Source organism: Pleurodeles waltl, chromosome 2_1, assembly GCF_031143425.1.
Source record: "Pleurodeles waltl isolate 20211129_DDA chromosome 2_1, aPleWal1.hap1.20221129, whole genome shotgun sequence".
NCBI classification, from domain to species: Eukaryota; Metazoa; Chordata; class Amphibia; order Caudata; family Salamandridae; genus Pleurodeles; species Pleurodeles waltl.
In genome coordinates this window covers 872,771,834-872,792,842 of record NC_090438.1, presented here as the reverse complement: position 1 = coordinate 872,792,842, position 21,009 = coordinate 872,771,834, and positions in this window count along the sequence as shown.

Below are 21,009 nucleotides of genomic sequence, written 5' to 3'. Positions count from 1 at the left end.
AACTCTATCACCCATTGAGTTGACACGTATCTCGCACTGATCCACTGTTGCAGCTTATGTCTTCTATTTACATACTACGCCATACAGTTTGGCCCTAATTCATCAAATGGTGATTCATATCTATCCATTTTCCTTTTCATTGTGGGATATGAGTATTTTCAGTTCAACATGTTTGTTCGACCGGCAATAGATACATTACCCACGACAGTTTTCAGAGACCAGTGCATTGTGTCTGGTACTTTGAGGGTGATGCCAGTGTTCACACTTGTTTGCCAACTGTTGTGGCCTACGTTTGGTTTCCTGGATTGGGTGTGTTAGTTTTTAAGTGGGTCTGTGACAGAACCTCCAAGACATATGTTAGATTGACTCATTTATTTACATGTTTGGCAGTCATGCCTTCAGTCACATGTGCTTAAGTGAAGAAGTTATGCACAATGTTGCATGTCTCCATACACCTGTAGCAGTGTTCTAGAGATCAGATTGATATGGTGGCTCATCGTTCTCCTTTTCCCTTGATGCCTCGTGCTCCTCGTCCCATGGAGCATTTGTACTGACACAAAATTGTTCAGTATTACATAGGCCAATATAATCTTGCAGACCAAGGAGGGGAAATATGTCAGCTCAACAATGTCTCTGGCATGACTGTGCGTCTGGTTGAAAACCTTTTCTGTCTTAGTTTGTGGGTTTCCAAATAGTGGGCCTGATTCTAACTTTGGAGGACGGTGTTAAACCGTCCCAAAAGTGGCAGATATACCACCTACCGTATTACGAGTTCCATAGGATATAATGGACTCGTAATACGGTAGGTGGTATATCCGCCACTTTTGGGACGGTTTAACACCGTCCTCCAAAGTTAGAATCAGGCCCAGTGTCATGACCCACTGTTGGATGCTATATCTTTGGTCAGCTGAAATGTAAAAAACCAACAACATCCTCATTTAGAAATTACTGTATTTGCATACGTCCTGCCCAATTGTCTTATGTGTATTGGTTCTATAATGCACTTGTCCCAAGTATGACCACATGATATGTCGACCACAACAGTGTACTGAGGTTTGCAGAGGCCTGTTCACTCACTGTATGGTATGTCAAAAGCAGTGCATGGTCAGATATATCATACAATTCAACTTTCTGACAGTCTTATTTCTGCAGCAGATTTAGATGGTGGCTGATTTCGATTGCTCAAGTCTACTAAATGTTTTGTGTTCACAATATGTGTGGTGAGGCATAATGTGGATGTGACTTATTTTTTTGTCTGTCCAGCCTAGGTTGGTGGTGACATGCTAGACATAGCTGACACAGACACATGTATAGATCCGTGCTCATCCCCAGATGTTGGTGTTGTACCAACGACATCAATAACACAGCAGAAACAGTACACAGAATGGAAATGACTCACCTCTGGACACTCAGCGAAGAACCACGCCACCAAGGAGCCCGAACTGCAGATCTTCCCCATGCTGGTCTACCTCCTCCTACACCAGAAATACCAACGTAAGCGACGACGACCACGGTGAGTACTGCCGCCTTGCACATAGTGAAGGAGGAGCAAAAAGAGAGTGACCCCCACCCCCAACACCATACACACAAACAGATGCAACAACATTACACATCCATCCCTTACCCCTCTGGAATAATGCAAGGACAAAAGGAAGTGACTGAAGTGAGTGTAATAAGATAAAATTCCAAAAATACATCCTCAAAATTCAAAACAGTATTTACAGATATACAAATGGAGGGGAAATGCCCAGTCCATAATGTCCGTGGGCCACAGGGCCACATCACATAGGCCAAGGCCCCATCTTATTCCTGCATCAACAATGAGACAACACTGCAGGGGTATCAGGTCGAAAATACACAGGCACCTCAGGGGGACAGGGAACAGGGGGCTCCTCAGCCGGAAGATAATACAACACCACTTGTCTTGGAGGGGGCTACATGCCCTGTGCTTGGTCCTGGGAAGTGCAAAACCACAGTCTCTCTAGTGTGTGTATGCCCACTGCTAGGTCCTGGGGAGTAGAAGGCTACAGTCTCTCTAGTGGGTGGTTTTCCCACTGCTTTGTCCTGGGGAGTGCAAGGCCACAGTCTCTCTAGTGGGTGGTTTGCCCACTGCTTGGTCCTGGGAAGTGCAAGACCACAGTCTCTCTAGTGGGTGTTTTGCCCACTGCTTCGTCCTGGGGAGTGCAAGGCCGCAGTCTCTCAAGTGGGTGGCTTCTTCCACTGGTTCTGGAGGGGGCCTTGTGCCCAGTGTGCTTCATCCTGGTAAGGAGGGGGTGAGTGGATGGCTTCGTCCACTGGTTCTGGAGTGGGGCACGTGCCCAATGTGCTTCATCCTGGCAAGTAGGGGGTGAGTGGATGGTTTCGACCACTGGTTCTGAAGGGGGCCTTGTTCCCAGTGTGCTTCATCCTGCAAAGGAGGAGTGAGTGGATGGCTTTGTCCACTGGGTCTGGAATGAGTCTTGTGCCCCGTGATACAGATCTTTAGGAGTGCAAGGTCACAGTCTCTCAAATGGGTGTCAGTGGCTGCTGCAGCTGGCAGTGGTGCAGGTGGCTGTGCAGGTGGCGGTGATGATGGCAGCACAGTGGTGGCAGTGCCGGTGCTGGTGTCAGTGCTGGCAGTGGTTAGGGGTGGCTCCTGCCCTTCCCCTGCAGCCTTGGATGGCTGAAGCTCCATGGTTGGTGTTGGGGGCTCAGATTCTGTCACAGTACCAGGCCTCCTGTCCATCCTCCCTGCAGGGGCAGGCCCTTTGCCCTTGCCCTTGCCGTCTGGTGGGGCCTCCTTGCCCTTGCATTTGGATGCTTGTGGTGCCTCCTTACCCTTGCCTTTGGATGCTGGTGGTGCCTCCTTGCCCTTGCCTTTGGATGCTGGTGGTGCCTCCTTGCCCTTCGCCTTGTATGCTGGTGGTGCCTTGTGATGCTATTAATTGTGTTTGACCAATGACTTTGTGTTTCACCACTGCGCATATTAGTTGGTCAATGTTCACCAGTAGCACATTATGGGGGTTATTACAACTTTGGAGGAGGTGTTAATCCGTCCCAAAAGTGACAGATATACCACCAGCCGTATTACGAGTTCCATAGGATATAATGGACTCGTAATACGGCTGGTGGTATATCCGTCACTTTACCGTCACTTTTGGGACGGATTAACACCTCCTCCAAAGTTGTAATAACCCCCTATATGTTTTGTTCAATTTAGCTGCCTATTGGCTTTGACATGGCATTAGCCATTACATTTTGTATTCAGTTTAGCTGCCTATTGGCTTTGACATGGCATAAGACATTACATTCTGTATTCAGTTTAGCTGCCTATTGGCTTTGACATGGCATTAGCCATTACATTCTTTATTCAGTTTAGCTGTCTATTGGCTTTGACATGACATTAGACATTACATTTGATATTTAGGTTAGCTGCCTATTGGCTTTAACGTGGGGTTAGACATTGTAGTTGAGACATTGCAGATGAGCTGTGTTTTTCCAAGCTGTGTTTTTCCACAAGATGGACCAAGCTGTTTTCTTCACACCAGACCTTAGCTGATAAGAGCATGTAGATTTTGTGTTTACCTCGCAATCCAGTCTGAGAGCTCGGGGGCTCGGGAGAACTGGCCACTCTCCAGGGTCCTTTGGTTCTCACACTGAGTTTGCTTTTAAGGATGACTCTGGGCTACAGCAGGGTAGATTGAATCTGCTTTGACTTCAGACAGGAGCTAGACGTCAGTTGCCTGTCTCCCGTTTGGGTAGAGAATCTCTTTCTCACAGTTGACCGGAGTCATCAACTTGCAGACCCCAGAAAGATTAAGCTGAGCTATAGGCCCTACGGTGATGAATTTTGGCTTTTATGCTTTGCTTTGAAGTTATGCTATAACATAATCACCTATATTTGCTGTGTACATTGCAACTGAGAAGTACTTTGATATATTTTGCTTTCATTGCTGCGACTACTTTTGAACATGTGCTTCCAATCTACTAATTTCGTCTCTCAGGAACCTTGTGGTGGGGAATTAATAACAATAAATGTCTTCTTTAAACTCAGAAGTGCATTCCAGAGAGGTTCTGTAAGCTTGGTTATGAGGTAAGAGGGAAAGCAGAACATTTTGTTGTTAGTCGTCAGTCTGGGAGTCAAATTGGAGTTTCGAAGTGCACTATTTAAAAGTGCAATTGTTTTTTTGTTGTTTAGAGAATTACAGAAGCACAGCAGACCATGTTTGAAAATGCATGTGAAGTTAAACTGCCTTATGGTGCTATGAGAAACATGTTTTCTTGCTGTGATAAAGCATATCTAGAAAATGTGCCTTTTGAAAGAAATGATGTTCCTTTTGTTCTTGACAGAAGGGTTTGGATACTTTTATCTGCTTACAGAAAAATGCAGGAGAGATGTAGGCAGTTAGAACATCAAAATTTTAATTTACGTGAGCAAATTAGCCAGAACACATTATTGCAAGATAATGCTGAAATCTACAAAACCGCTGTTTTAGAAGAATCTGGCTTTTCCCATTCCAGTAATGGGGGGGTTAAGACAGCTGTGAGCCAGTCTGAGCCTCCGTGTGAGCAGAGCATAGAGTAAAACACCCCGCATTCCTTAACAGATAACTCTGAGAACAGAGCTCAGTATGTTATTTAAAGACCGCTTCTGCAAACAAAAATTAATTACATGGCAGAAGTACCGTTGCAAAATGTGCAGTTACTGGCACAAGTAAAACAAAGGATTTTAGAGTTTCTTACTATTTGCACTAAGCAAGAGACACCGAGTTTCATGAGCTTGTTTGATTTTTGAAAACAGTATAGCCCTCATCTGAGTGAAATCTTAACACTTTGGTATAAAGTCACTAGGAAAAAATATAAGCAGCTGCGTGTTTTTAATTTGGCAAATGAAATAATTCAGACTTTAGGGGGCATATTTATACTCCGTTTGCGCCGGATTTGCGTCGTCTTTTTTAACGCAAATTCGATGCAAAACTAACTCCATATTTATACTCTGGCGTTAGACGCGTCTAGCGCCAAAGTCCATGGAGTTTGCGTCACTTTTTAGCGTGGACACCTACTTTGTGTTAATGATATGCAAGGTAGGCGTTCCCGTCTAAAAAATTGACTCCGAGGCATGTGCGCTGTATTTACACTCCCGGGCAAAAATGACGCCCGGGAGTGGGCGGGTCAAAAAAAATGACGTCCAGCTGCTTTTGCGTAGTTTTTTAGCGCCTGGTCAGGGCAGGCGTTAAGGGACCTGTGGGCTCGGAAGGAGCCCAGAGGTGCCCTCCCATGCCCCCAGGGACAGCCCCTGTCACCCTTGCCCACCCCAGGAGGACGCCTAAGGATGGAAGGACCCATCCCAGGGAACATAAGGTAAGTTCAGGTAAGTAATTTTTTTTTTTTTTTTGTGGCATAGGGGGGCCTGATTTGTGCCCCCCTACATGCCACTATGCCCAATGACCATGCCCAGGGGACAGAAGTCCCCTGGGCATGGCCATTGGGCAAGGGGGCATGACTCCTGTCTTTGCTAAGACAGGAGTCATTTCAATGGGGGTTGGGAGTCGAACAAAATGGCGCAAATCGGGTTGAGGCGATAATTTTGCCTCAGCCTGACTTGCCCCATTTTTTGGCGCCCAAGCTCCATATTCCCCAACGCCGGCGCTGCCTGGGGTACGTCATTTTTTTTCACGCACACCAGGCAGCGCCGCCGGCTAACGCCGGCTAACGTCATTGTATAAATACGGTGCCCGCATGGCGCTTCAGAATGGCGTTAGCCGGCGTTAACTTTTTCGACGCACAACTGCGTTGGCGCAGTTGTGCGTCGAAAAGTATAAATATGGCCCTAGGTTTCTGCGCAGTGCAAAAGGGAAACACTGATTTACATGTAAATCAGGAACAGAGGAAGAAAAGAGTGCCCCTGGAACTTTGGAGTATGGAAACTGAAATATCAAGCATGCAGTGGGTGATGAATTCACCTAAATCTCACAGATTAGGACAGGCATAGGAGGCTAGTATCATACACTGGATCTGGTACATGCAAGACAGGGCTAGAGTCACTGCAGCCCTACATGAACAGGTGTCACAAGCCCCTTTTCAGGATGTGGATAGGGTGCAGGGAGTACCACAAGTAAAAGAGTCATCAGTGAAATTGAGTGCACCATTTGAATTCATGTCCCCTGAGGATAAAAAGCATGTGTGTTTAACTAATGATTCATTGACTGAAGAGTTGTTTTCTAGCACAGGAGAAGGAACAGCGTTGTACAATGTGTGTCAGACTTTAAAGCAAGAGCTGTTTGAGATGAGTCATTTTTACACTGATTCTTGGTTCACGGCCAATGGTTTAGCCGTTTGGTTTTCCACATGGCTTGTACATAACTGGTTTAATTCCCTTGCAGATGTTAAAGGGAAAAATTCAGAGTCTGAAGTGTCCACCCAGAATTCTGACTTAGTGGGGATAGCTAAGTGGGTGCACCAGTAATGTGGGCAGCTGGGAGAAAAAGCCACTTACAGGTGGGCAGAGATTAGAGAGATGTACATCCCCCTAGATTTGATCAATACTGTGCAGCACGCACAAGAGGAATCTGTCCCACGTACAGTAAAAGATCAGTTGGGGGGAGGAAAGTTACCAGAACAGATATGGCAAATTGATCAGGTTTTAGGGGGAGTGATTGCTGCAGATTACCAAGGAGAAATCAAAATGATGCTGATAACTAGAAAATAATCTGATTCATTCATACAAATTGGAGACAGAATGGCCCAACTTGTCAAAAGTTCAGTGAATGGAGGTTTGGTAAAGAAGGAGTCTGCCCCAGCCCTTCTAACAGTGCAAGGAAAGGGAAGCTGTGGTACAGCAGATGAAAACCTCAGTGCTGAGGTGTGGGTTGAAGCCCCAAATGACCCTCCAGAACCTGCAGAAATCATAACAAAGGGCCCCAAAAACGTCCTGCTGATTATAAAACAGGGAAAGGAAGAGGAAGGGCACATTTCAGATGTCAAATGTTATTTGCAAGAAAAGTCATACTTTTTTCTTTTGCAGATCCTATGTTTCGCCACTGACTTTGAGTGTGCTGTGTGGTCTCCCTTCGGGTGTGTGCGTGTGGGGTCGGGGAAGGGACCAAACCCCCAACCTGAACCTTATTGAGTTAAGTACAAACCCCATAGATCCATTTTGCGCAACTTGCGCCTTCAGTTCAAGTTCAACTTGTTTGATTACATTCTTCCACTGGGACTAAGCAACCTTAACAGTTAACTGTCTGTGTTTTTTTTGTGTGGAACTCTGACTTTCGTCAGCAAACCTTTCAGGTGGATCGTGTTCCTTTACCAGAGTGGAACTCATGCTACATCAAATTGCTATTTTAGAGACACTGTTCAATCAGTTATTATCCCAGTCAGAGTATATAAGTTTCAGTCATTTCTGTGTAGATGTATCTGATGTGAAAGGTTATGAGAACAATATGTTAATCCACTTTCATTGCTTTACAGTGATTGCTTTCATCATTCAAATCTGATTTGCTTCTAATGTTTTTTGTGTTGATGTTTTTTGTGTTTTTGTTTGAAATAAGAGGTATGAACAAAAATTCATTGGTCATAGGGTGGAATGTGATGCTATTAATTGTGTTTGACCAATGACTTTGTGTTTCACCACTGCGCATATTAGTTGCTCAATGTTCACCAGTAGCACATTATGGGGGTCATTACAATATTGGCGGTAAAAGGTGCTTACCGCCGTGCATAAGACCGCCAATACACCGCCGCTGCCGCGGAATTCCGCCACAGCTATTATGACACACATCTCGGAATCCGCCGAAATTCAGACACCCACACAAGTCCGCCACACCAAAGGTCAGTGTTAAACTGGCGAAAACAAAACCTCCACCTCCACGCCAACAGAAACACGCCCATGCTATTAGGACCCACGAATCCACGCGGCGGTCTTTCAACTGCGGTATTCCATTGGCGGTACACATCGCCGCGCTCATAATACACACACATCTCCAAAACACTGCCACATTGGACAATTCAAAATACACACACCTGATACACATACAAACACCACTCCCACACACCCAACACAATATAAAACACACACCCACATCACCCACAAACACCTACGACCAAAAATTATTCACGAAGGCCAGAGAGACAGCACAAAATAGACAATCTCACCACACAGAGGCACACAACACCATCACCCACACAACATCCACGCACAAAACACCACACACCACTACACATCACCACATACATCAACACTGACAGCACCCCATGTCACGCCAAAGACACCCCCGGTTACCCAAGGAGGAGCTCTGGGTCATGGTGGAGGAAATCCTACGGGTAGAGCCACAGCTATTTGGCTCACAGGTGCAGCACACATCCATAGCCAGGAAGACGGAGCTATGGCGCAGAATAGTGGACAGGGTCAAGGCTGTGGGACAGCATCCAAGAAATCGGGAGGACATCAGGAAGAGGTGGAATGACCTACGGGGGCAGGTGCGTTCAGCAGTCTCCAGGGACAACATTGGGGTTCAGCAGACTGGCGGCGGACCCCCACCTCCTCCCCCACAACTAACAACATGGGAGGAGCAAGTCTTGACCATCATGCATCCAGAGGGCCTCGGAGGAGTCGGTGGAGGAATGGACACAGGTAAGTCAAATCTTAAATATCAGATCCCCCACCCTACCTGCATGCTATCATACACCCCCACCCTCACCCCCTCCCCTATCACTCCAACTCCTCACTAATGTACTAATAACACAAACCACACATCCCAATACCAAGCCCTGCATGACACAACTAAGCATGGACACCCATCACTAAAGCATGCTTGCTGCACATACTCAGAAAACCCCCCCAACCATCATCAGCCAACCCCCACACAGGAATGCTTGCACTGGGGTACACGGTGAGCCACCAATTGCACACCATGAGACACACACATGCAATAATCAAGCTCTTATGCCCCTGTAGGATCACGAAGGACCGTCACCACACCGGAGGGTCCAGACAACTCCACTCCACCCACAGAAGAGGCCCACAGTGAGGATAGCAGCTCTGCCCTACTGGATATTGATGACCAGCCCGGACCATCGTGGGCCTCGGGACAGTCGGTTCCCCTTGCACAGGCACAGCCCAACACTGACCTTCCACCCTCTGGTAACACCAGCACAGCACCCACCCAGCGGGCCCAAACCTCCGTACCCAGGACAGGTCAATCAGCGGTGTGTCCACCACTACAGGGAACCCAGGATAACCCACCACCCCAACAACAACAGGGACCTGGGGGCAGTGGTAGTGGACACACGATCCAGGGGACGGAGGCACAGGAACACAGGGGAACTGGGAGGGCTGCTGTGTGACTGGGGGCGGACAGGCCAAGGGAACCCACTCTCCACGAGGCCCTCTCCTCCATCATGGGAGCATACCACCACTCCCAGGAGACGATGGCGACGGTCCTGGTCAAGTTTCAGGAGACCCAGCGCCTGCAGGAGGACCATTATTTGGGGTTCAGGGAGGAGCTCAGTACCATCAGCTCCGCCTTGGGCACCATCGTAGGGGTGCTGAAGGACATACAGCAGACCTTGAGGGACACCGTGGCACTCCAAGGGGCCCCTGACACTAGCATGGACGATGAACTGCCCACCACCTCCGCCGGCGCTAGTGGACAGGACGCCCCGCCACAGGACCACCACACCAGCACCCCACCCCCTGCAGACGGACAACCACCACGCAAGCCGTCCCTGAGGAACAGGACAGAGCAAGATGTCAACACCCCCACCAGGAAATGAGACCACCCTGATTGTCCTCCCACTGTCCCACTTTGTTACCCTGTCCATGCTTTAACTGCCCCAGCTCCACTTCCTATGCCCATATGGGGAGTGCACCTGTGAGACTAATAGACTGGACTCTGCCATGGACATTCCTCCACCATAAAGCATCACCATTTTACAACCCCCCTCTATTTTTGAGCACTTAAATAAACACCCTTGAACCACAAAACAATGTTGAGTCAGTCTATGATTTGGTAAAATGTATTATCAATGACAGTGTCAAAATGCGTTTCTAGTTGTAAAGGCAACATACCTATGTCACACATCACAAGTCCTTGAAGGATGCATGCAGATGACACACGTTGTTAACCACACCTGTGAAACCGTAATGGAAAGGTACAACTCAGTTACCAAATAATGCTATGAAATTACACACAGGATAGAGAAAGACGTGTGACAGTGAATGTAATGGTAAAAATGAAAATGTTCTGACCTGTGTGTCACTGGAAATATTGCTGTATGACTGACTGCCTGTTGTTTATGTCTTCTTCCTCAGCTTCCTCCTCATCACTGTCCACAGGCTCCACAGCTGCCACAACACCGGCATCTGGACCATCCTCCTGCAGAAAAGGCACCTGGCGTCGCAATGCAAGATTGTGAAGCATCGAGCAGGCGATGATGATCTGGCACACCTTCTTCGATGAGTAGAATAGGGAACTACCTGTCATATGGAGGCACCTGAACCTGGCCTTCAGGAGGCCCAAGGTGCGTTCAATCACCCTCCTAGTCCGCCCATGGGCCTCATTGTAGCGTTCCTCTGCCCTGGTCCTGGGAATCCTCACTGGGGTCAAAGCCAAGACAGGTTGGGGTAACCAGAGTCCCCTAATAGCCACACACGGTGCCTCTGGAGTTGACCCATCACATATGGGATGCTGCTATTCCGCAGGATGTAGGCGTCATGCACTGAGCCAGGGAACATAGCATTAACCTGGGAGATGTACTGGTCTGCCAAACATACCATCTGTACATTCATGGAATGATAACTCTTCTGGTTCCTGTACACCTGTTCACTCCTGCGGGGGGGTACAAGAGCTACATGGGTCCCATCAATAGCACCTATGATGTTGGGGATATGTCCAAGGGCATAGAAGTCACCTTTCACTGTAGCCAAATCCTCCACATGAGGGAAAACGATGTAGCTCCTTACGTGTTTCAGCAGGGCAGACAACACTCTGGACAGCACGTTGGAAAACATAGGCTGGGACATCCCTGATGCCATGGCCACTGTTGTTTGAAATGACCCACTTGCAAGGAAATGGAGCACTGACAGCACCTGCACTTCAAGGGGGATTCCTGTGGGATGGCGGATTGGTGACATCAGGTCTGGCTCCAACTGGGTACATAGTTCCTGGATTGTGGCACGGTCAAACCTGAAGGTGATGATTAAATGTCGCTCCTCCATTGTCAACAGGTCCACCAGCGGTCGGTAAACTGGAGGATTCTGCCATCTTCTCAATTGTCCCAACTGACGGTGCCTAGGAAGGACAACAGCGACCACAGAGTCAACTTTTTTCCAGGTATGTACCCACAGTTACACAGAACACGACACCATACACAAAACCCTTCCTGTATGTGTGGTGAGTGTAGGCCTAGCTATGTGTGACGCAGAAGTAAATGAAGCCATGTGGGCCCCTGAAATGGCGGCTGCCTGACCTCTAAACTGGGACAATGGAATTGTGAGGTAACTGCGCTGGCGTTTCACACCGTCGCGGTAGGCGGTCGTAGACCGCGGCGCAATGCTGCATTGGTTAACATTGGACCCTATGGGTCCCAGGAGCCAATGAACAAGTGCGCCGCCGGTGATGATACGCACTGCCGTGGACGTCACCACCGTGGACGTGACCGCCATTTTCTATCTGTTCAATCACTAGATACCTGATCTTCGACAGGAGAGGACCTACACTGCAAGTGCTGCTGTGACCTCGGTCTGGAAGCGACGATGGCTGCTGCATCTGGGGAAAGGGCCCCTGCCTTCACTGCTCAGGAGTTGGAGAAACTAGTAGACGGGGTCCTCCCCCAGTACACGCTACTCTACGGTCCTCCAGACCAACAGGTTAGTACACAGGTAGCACGTTGTATGGGCTAGGCCTGGGTGGAGAGGGCTGGCTGTAAGAGGGAAGGGGACAGATTTCAGGGAACATTAATGCATGTGAATGAATGTGCCACATGGCTAGGGCAGGGAGGGGGGACACTCACATCGACAATGCAGTTGGTAATGACTTCTCTTCTTCCCTTGTGCATGTCATGTAGGTCAGCGCCCACCAGAAGAAGGACATTTGGTGTGCCATCGCCAAGGATGTCCGGACCCTGGGGGTCCACCAGAGACGGGGCACCCACTGCCGGAAAAGATGGGAGGACATTCGCCGCTGGAGCAAGAAGACAGCGGAGGCTCAGCTGGGGATGGCCTCCCAACGTGGGAGGGGTGCCCGTCGCACCATGACCCCCCTGATGTTCCGGCGGTGGCTACCCTGAGTTGGATGGCCACTTGAGGGCATCACAGCAGACACAAGGGGGTGAGTACAACCTCATTCTGGGTACTTGGCGCGCAGTTGAGGGGCTGGCTAAGGGAGGAGGGCTGTGGGTGTACCTAGGCCAGGCAGAAATACGTAGGCTAGGCCCCTCCGTAATGTAGGGCATGTGGCACTCGAACCCCCCTCAGTAGTGGCCCAAGCACAGGTATAGATGCCCCTGTGGCATCCATGTTTGCAGATGTCCACCATAGGCATGTATGCTAGATCCCTGGATTTGCTTCTGTAGAGGCCAAGAGCACGGCGTAGTGCAGGGGGCTGCTGTGTCTGTATTGTCCGCCAACAGTAGCAGTAAGCCATGGACTCAACCTGTCTTTCTTCTGTCGTCCCGCCCCCCCTTTTTCTGCTCTCCCTGTTCTTTTGTGCATCAGCATCATCAGGCGGAGGTACAGTGGCACCGGGGCACGAGGGAGCTGCATCCCACATGGCCATGGAGGGCCACACCACGGACTCAGAATGCACCAGTGGGACGGAGGGCGAGGGGAGCTTCACGTCAGTCACCGGATCACCCACCATCCACACGGACTCGACCGCCGATGGGAGCTCCCTTGTGGTGGCGGCACCATCTGTGCCCCCCACTTCTACAGGTACAGCCGCCACCTCCCCTACCAGCACCGCCCTCCCAGCAGCCCCTCAGCATTCGCCCCATGCCCGCTCACCCAGGAGGGTGGGCATCACCTTCGCCCCAGGCACCTCAGGCCCTGCCCCAGTCACCTCTGCTGCCCTCATTGAGGAGGCCATTGACCTCCTCAGGTCACTCACTGTTGGGCAGTCTACCATTGTGAATGCTATCCAGGGTGTAGAAAGGCAGTTGCAACACACTAATGCATTCCTGGAGGGCATTCATTCTGGTCAGGCTGCCCATCATCGAACCCTGCAAACTCTGGCCTCAGCACTGATGGCAGCCATTGTCCCTGTCTCTAGCCTCCCCCGTCCAACTCCCTCCACCCAGACCCAATCCCCTGTACCCCATCCTGTCCCAAGCACACCATCAGACAAGCATGCATACACCTCAACACACAAAAGTAGCTCAGGCAAACATAGGTACCACACAACCCACAAGCACACACACAAGCATCACCCACATGCAGACACAGCAACATCTACTGCCTCCACTGTGTCTTCCTCCTCGCCGTCTGCCTCCTCCCTCCCAGTGTCATCTACACTCTCACCTGCATGCACTACATCTACAGGCACCAGGACTCGCACCAGAACACCCAGCACCACACCCCGCTCACCTGCACTCACCACCTCCACTCCCATTTACACGTCCCCTGTGTCCTCTCCCAGTGTGTCTGTGACGCCCCCTCCCAAAGTACACAAACGCGGGAACCCACACACCCAACATCCATCCACCTCACGACAGCCTCCAGTACCTGCACCTGCACCCAAAACACCTAAAGTGACACCTCCTACAACCACCTCCTCTTCCTCCACTCCCAGACCCCCTCCAGCTACCATTCCCAGTGTTCGTCAGAAACTGTCCCTCTGCAAAGTTGACCTTTTTGCCCCCACCCCTCCCCTCCAATTCATCAGTCCCGTCGTAGCGCCTCAGCCAAAAAGCCTCCAGTACCAGTGGTGCGTGTTCAAGGTGTGTGGAGTGCACCGGCCACCAGGGCAGGCAGTGTGACACGGAGCCAGTCCACCCCCTGTAAAGGCTCTGAAGTTGGAAAGTGGCTGACAGGACCGGGTGAAGACTCCTGGAGGCAAAACAACTCACAGGGGTCCCAGGGGGATTGCAGAGTCACTTGTGACTCCTCCAAAGGTGGGGAAGGACCAGAAGAAGTCTGCACAGCCTGGTGTGAGCATCACGGCGGAGAAGGGCGGCATCCTTCCCGGCGGCCGGGACGCCACCGCCAGCACCGTCGTCACGGGTCAGGAGACCACCGCCAGAGTCAGTGCCCAGGAGGGCCCAAGTCTTGTCACTGGTCAGGAGACCACCGCCGGAGTCATTGCCCAGGAGGGCCCAAGTATTGTCACTGGTCAGGAGACCACCGCCACCGGCGGAGTTATTGCCCAGGAGGGCCCAAGTATCGTCACTGGTCAGGAGACCACCGCCGGAGTCATTGCCCAGGAGGGCCCAAGTATCGTCACTGGTCAGGAGACCACCACCGGAGTCATTGCCCAGGAGGGCCCAAGTATCATCACTGGTCAGGAGACCACCGCCACCGCCGAAGTCATTGCCCAGGAGGGCCCAAGTATCGTCACTGGTCAGGAGATCACCGCCGGAGTCATTGCCCAGGAGGGCCACGGCAGCCACAGCCCCGCTGGGCAATGAGGGACCGTCATGCCACACACCAATGCCCAATCCAGAGAACGTCATGCCACACACCAATGCCCAGTCCAGAGAACATCATGCAACACACCAATGCCCAGTCCAGAGAACGTCATGCCACACACCAATGCCCAGTCCAGAGACCGCCATGGCAAAGCACCGCTGAACAGTCCAGAGACCGCCATGGCAAAGCACCGCTGAACAGTCCAGACACCGCCATGGCAAAGCATTGCTTAACAGTCCAGACACCGCCGTGGCAAAGCACCGCTGAACAGTCCAGAGACCGCCATGGCAAAGCACCGCTGAACAGTCCAGAGACTGCCATGGCAAAGCACCGCTGAACAGTCCAGAGACCGCCATGGCAAAGCACAGCTGAACAGTCCAGAGACCGCCATGGCAAAGCACAGCTGAACAGTCCAGAGACCGCCATGGCAAAGCACCGCTGAACAGTCCAGACACCGCCATGGCAAAGCACCGCTGAACAGTCCAGACACCACCATGGCAAAGCACAGCTGAACAGTCCAGAGACCACCATGGCAAAGCACCGCTGAACAGTCCAGACACCGCCATGGCAAAGCACCGCTGAACAGTCCAGACACCGCCATGGCAAAGCACAGCTGAACAGTCCAGAGATCGCCATGGCAAAGCACCATTGAAAAGCCCAGACACCGCCATGGCAAAGCACAGCTGAACAGTCCAGAGACCGCCATGGCAAAGCACCGCTGAACAGTCCAGACACCGCCATGGCAAAGCACCGCTGAACAGTCCAGACACCGCCATGGCAAAGCACTGCTGAACAGTCCAGACACCGCCATGGCAAAGCACAGCTGAACAGTCCAGAGACTGCCATGGCAAAGCACCGCTGAACAGTCCAGACACCGCCATGACAAAGCACCGCTGAACAGTGCAGAGACCGCCATGGCAAAGCACCGCTGAACAGGGCATGCACCGCTGAAGAAGGAAAAGACCGCCACATCAAGCATCGTTATCCCATGTGCAGCTGGGACAGTGACGGGACAGGAACTGTCATGGGGAGACTAATCCAGTCTGGGCACCATTCCCCCTCCAGAACCAGGGGAGAGATCCATCCACTCTGTCTGTCCTTCACAGGATGAAGCACTCTGGGCACCAGTCCCCCTCCAGAACCAGTGGAAGCTGTTATCTACTTGAGAGACTGTGGCTTTGCACTCCCCAGGATGGTCCAGTGGGCAACCCACCCACTGTAGAGACTTGAGAGACTGTGGCTTTGCACTCCCCAGGATAGTCCAGTGGGCAACCCACCCACTGTAGAGACTTGAGAGACTGTGGCTTTGCACTCCCCAGGATACATCAATGGGCATGGAGCCCAGTCGTGGATGTGGCGTCGTGCTGTAATCCGGCTGAGGTGCCCCCCCCTCCCCTTCCCCCTGAGGTGCCTGTTGTATTTCTCTCTGATGCCCCGGCAGTGTTCTCTCCGTTTGTGGACAGGTATCTTGTGTGGGCCTCGCCCATGCATTTTTGGACTAGTGGTGCACGGACATTGATATGTGCATATCTGCACTACCTCTCGTAATGTATGTACTTTTGAATGATTTTATATATATCTGTATATATTTGAAACATGTATATTGATACATTACAATGTTTGAACTGATTTCATTTTGTCTTTGCATTCTTCCGGGGGGGTTGTGGGTTGTTACTGTGATGTTTGTAAATGCATTTGTGTGTGTGTTGTAATGTGCGAGGGTGGGGGTGGGGGTGTTGCATGTGTGTCCCCCTGACTTTTGCCTCCCCCCCATGTCGTAGGTGCAGTACTCACTGTTGTCTTCGCCGGCGCCGGCGTTGGTCTTCGTAGATGAGTAGGAATACAAGGGCCGGTAGGATTTGTAATTCCGGCTCCATGGTGTCCTCCTTCCTCGTGGGATGTGTTCAGGTGAGCGTTTTCCCTTTGCAGAAACTGTTTCCGCCGTGTTTTTATCCACGGTGAATCCGCCCCGGAAAAGGTGGCGGATTGGCGGGTTGTGATACTATGGGCGGTACATTGTCTTCCGCCTGTCTGTTGGTGGTGACCGCTGCGCTGCTTGTCTGTACCGCTGTGGTGGGCGGTGTGTTAAAATGGCTGTCTTTGTTGGCGGTTTCCGCCAGGGTCATGATTCCCTTTTTTTGTCCGCCGGCCTGTTTGCGGTATTACCGCACCTTTAACACCATCCGCCAGGGTTGTAATGACCCCCTTATATGTTTTGTTCAGTTTAGCTGCCTATTGGCTTTGACATGGCATTAGCCATTACATTTTGTATTCAGTTTAGCTGCCTATTGGCTTTGACATGGCATTAGACATTACATTCTGTATTCAGTTTAGCTGCCTATTGGCTTTGACACGACATTAGACATTAATTTTGATATTTAGGTTAGCTGCCTATTGGCTTTAATGTGGGGTTAGACATTGCAGTTGAGACATTGCAGATGAGCTGTGTTTTTCCAAGCTGTGTTTTTCCACAAGATGGACCAAGCTGTTTTCTTCACACCAGACCTTAGCTGATAAGAGCACGTAGATTTTGTGTTTACCTCTCAATCCAGTCTGAGAGCTCGGGGGCTCGGGAGAATTGGCCACTCTCCAGGGTTCTTCGGTTCTCACACTGAGTTTGCTTTTAAGGATGACTCTGGGCTACAGCAGGGTATATTGAATCTGCTTTGACTTCAGACAGGAGCTAGATGTCATTTGCCTATCTCCCGTTTGGGTAGAGAATCTCTTTTTTGCAGTTGACCGGAGTCATCAACTTGCAGACCCCAGAAAGATGAAGCTGAGCGATAGGCCCTACGGTGATGAATTTTGACTTTTATGCTTTGCTTTGAAGTTATGGTATAATATAATCACCTATATTTGCTGTGTACATTGCAACTGAGAAGTACTTTGATATATTTTGCTTTCATTGCTGTGACTACTTTTGAATGTGTGATTCCAATCTACTAATTTCGTCTCTCAGGAACCTCGTGGTGGGGAATTAATAACAATAAATGTCTTCTTTAAACTCAGAAGTGCATTACAGTGTGGTTCTGTAAGCTTGGTTATGAGATAAGAGGGAAAGCAGAACATGCATCCTTGCCCGTAGCAGCTGGTGGTACATCCTTGCCCATCCCCTTGGCAGCTGGTGCAGGCATACTGCCAGTGTTGATGGAGTCTCTCACACCTGCAGTAGCTGAAGAAACTACAGTGGCCGTGGACTGGGTGGCTGAGGTGCTAGCCTAGGTTCTGACCACCCTGGCCTGACATGAAGGAAGGGTTAGGGAAGAGGTCAATGCCAGAGAGGAAAAGCTTCTTAGGGACACTGGGGCGGGAAGAGGGTGAAGGTTTTCGAGTGGAGGAAGAGGGAGTGGTTGTAGGAGGTGTCTGTCTGCTGTGTTTGGGTGCAAGTGCATGGGCTGGATGTTGTTGTGAGGTGGATGGCTGTTGGGTGTCTGAGTGCTTGCGTTTGTGTACTTTGGGAGGAGGAGGCACAGACACAATGGGAGAGGACATAGGGGACGTGTGCATGGATGTGGGGGTGGTGACTACTAGTGAGGGTTGTGTAGTGATAGGTGTGATGGTGATGGTAGTGGATGAGGCTGTAGTGCATGCAGGTGTGAGTGGAGACGCTGCTGGGAGGGTGGTGGACGATGAGGAGGAGGGGACACAGTGGAGGCAGTGGATGTTGGAGTGTCTGCATCTGGATGGTGTTTGTGTGAGTGCCTGTGAGATGATGTGTGGTGCTTATGTGTGCCTGAGCCACTCCTGTGTGTTGTCTTGGGTGCATGGTAGTCTGCCTGTGAGCTTGTGATAGGTTGGGGTTCTGGGGAATGGGACTGGGCAGAGGAAGTTGGAGTGGGGAGGCTTGAGACAGGGACAATGGCTGCCATCAGGGAGGAGGTTAGAGCCTGGAGTGATCTCTGTTGGGCCACCATGCCCGAGTGAATGCCCCCCAGGAATGCATTTGTTTGTTTCTAATGCCCTGCCAGCCTCTGAATGGCATTCACAATGGTCGACTGCCCAACAGAGATGGATCGCAGGAGGTCAATAGCCTCCTCATTCAGGGCAGCAGGGCTAGCTGAGACAGGGCCTGAGGTACCTGGGGCGAAGGAGATGCCCACCCTCCTGGGTGAGCGAGTATGGGAAACTCGCTGAGGGGCTACTGAGAGGGCAGTGCTGGTACAGGTGATGGCTGTACCTGTAGTTGGGGTGGCCACAGAGCTGTCCACCACTACTAGGGAGCTTCCATCGGAGGAGGTATCACTTTCAGAACTCTCCCCTCTTCCTCCGTCCCACTGGTGCCCTCACCGTTGGTAGATTCGGACGCATGGGCCATGTGGGATGCAGCTCCCTCCGTCGACGGTGCCTCTACTCCTCCGCCACATGATGCTAATGCACAGAAGGACAGGGTGACAAAACAAAAAGGGGGGGAGAGAGAGAGGATACACTTGGTCAATGGCAGCAACAACACCACCGTTGGCATACAGAACACACAGGGAACAGCCCAACGCACTAGACAATGCACTACCAGTCACAATTCTAGTCACCAGGCTATGGACAGGAATACCTAACGTCTGTTGCTGCATACCTGAGAACCACAGAACCCTTCCCAGTATTGGATGCCCACTAGCTTGTTTGGAGGTGGAGTTCATCAGCCCCTGCCAAACATGGAACCTACCCTGCAATGTCCCGCCTAGCATATGGGCACCAACAGGGCTACAACCCCCACCCAGAGACCACGCGCAAGTAGTATATTCGGAACCGTACTCACCCCTTTGTGGCTGCTGTGATGCCCTCAAGTGCCCATCCAGCTCCAGCTAGGCCACCGCCAGTATGCGGAACATCAGGGGGGTCAGGGTTCGACGGGCACTCCTTCCTCGTTGCAGGCCATCCCTAGCTGGGCCTCCACCATCTTCCTTGCCCAGTGTCTCATGTCCTCCCACCATTTGCGACAGTGGGTGCTCCGCGTGCCATAGACCCCCAGGGTCAGCACATCCTTCACAATGGAATGACATATACCCTTTTTTTGCTGAGGAAATACACATAGAAAAGGGGTATCAGTCATACCGTCCGGCCTGTTACACTAATGGCACACCGTATTCCTCCCATCCCCTTACGCACATACATTGACCACCATACATGCAGCACACAGGCCAGCACCCCTCATCCACCCCCCCTTACACGAGGCCCTCACATACAGCACTCCATGTATTCATGCTCCATGCATCGTGCTCACAGTGCACTCATCTGTTGTACTGGAGGCCCATACTGCATTTGGTACTGGGGTAGGACCCCATCTACCACTCTCTCCAACTCCACAGCGGTAAAGGCAGGGGCCCTCTCCCCAGTCACTCGAGCCATGGTCAGTTCCAGACACAGATCACAGCAGCAGTGTAGGTCCTCTCCTGTTGAAGGTCAGGTAGCAAGTGAGTGAACAGATAGAAAATGGCGGTCACATCCATGGCGGAGTGTACTGTCACCACCGGCGTACATCACCATTGGCTACTGTAACCCATAGGTCCCAATGTTAACCAATGAGGAGTTGCATGGCAGTATTCGACCGGCTCCCACAACGGTGCACAACGTCAGCTGCATTACCTCATTTCCACCTGTCTAACCACACAGGACAAGTGGCCGCCATTTCAGAGGGTGCAAGCCATGGCACCTAACTGCGTCAGAGCACACATAGGCAGAATTTGGAAATATACATCAACATACTGTTTCTGTCACAAAATGCAATGCACTGTACATTTAGAAAATGTTGAAAACTGACCAGATGCTCATTGTTTTGCCCCCTAGAGTACAACCGCTGAGGATGAATAGGAGAAGGAGACATCCCCCATGTAGAGGCCCCTGGTGGACTTGGCAATAATGGAGGACAGGCACATTATCGTCACCTATAGACTTGATAGGGCCACAATCCAGGAGCTGTGTGCCCAATTGGAGCCAGACCTGATCTCAGCTATCCGTCACCCCACTGGGATCCCCCCTCTTGTGCAAGTCCTATCTATGCTCCATTTCTTGGCAACTGGCTCCTTCGAAGTGACAATGGGCTTGGCAGCAGGAATGTCACAGCCAATGTTCCCAATAGTGCTGACCAGAGTGTTGTCTGCCCTGATGAAACACATGCGCAGCTACATTTTTTTCCCCCAGGTGGAGGATTTGGCCATAGTAAAAGCGGACTTCCATGTAGTGGGACATATCCCCAACATTATTGGCGTAATAGAGGGTACACATATTGCCTTTGTCCCCCCTGGAGAAATTAACAGGTCTTCAGAAATCGAAAGAGCTTTCACTTTATGAATGTGCAGATAGTGTGCCTGGCAGACCAGTACATCTCCCATGTGCATGCAAAGTATCCTGGATCTGTGCATGATGCCTTTATCCTGAGGAATAGCAGCATCCCATATGTGATGACTTAACTCCAG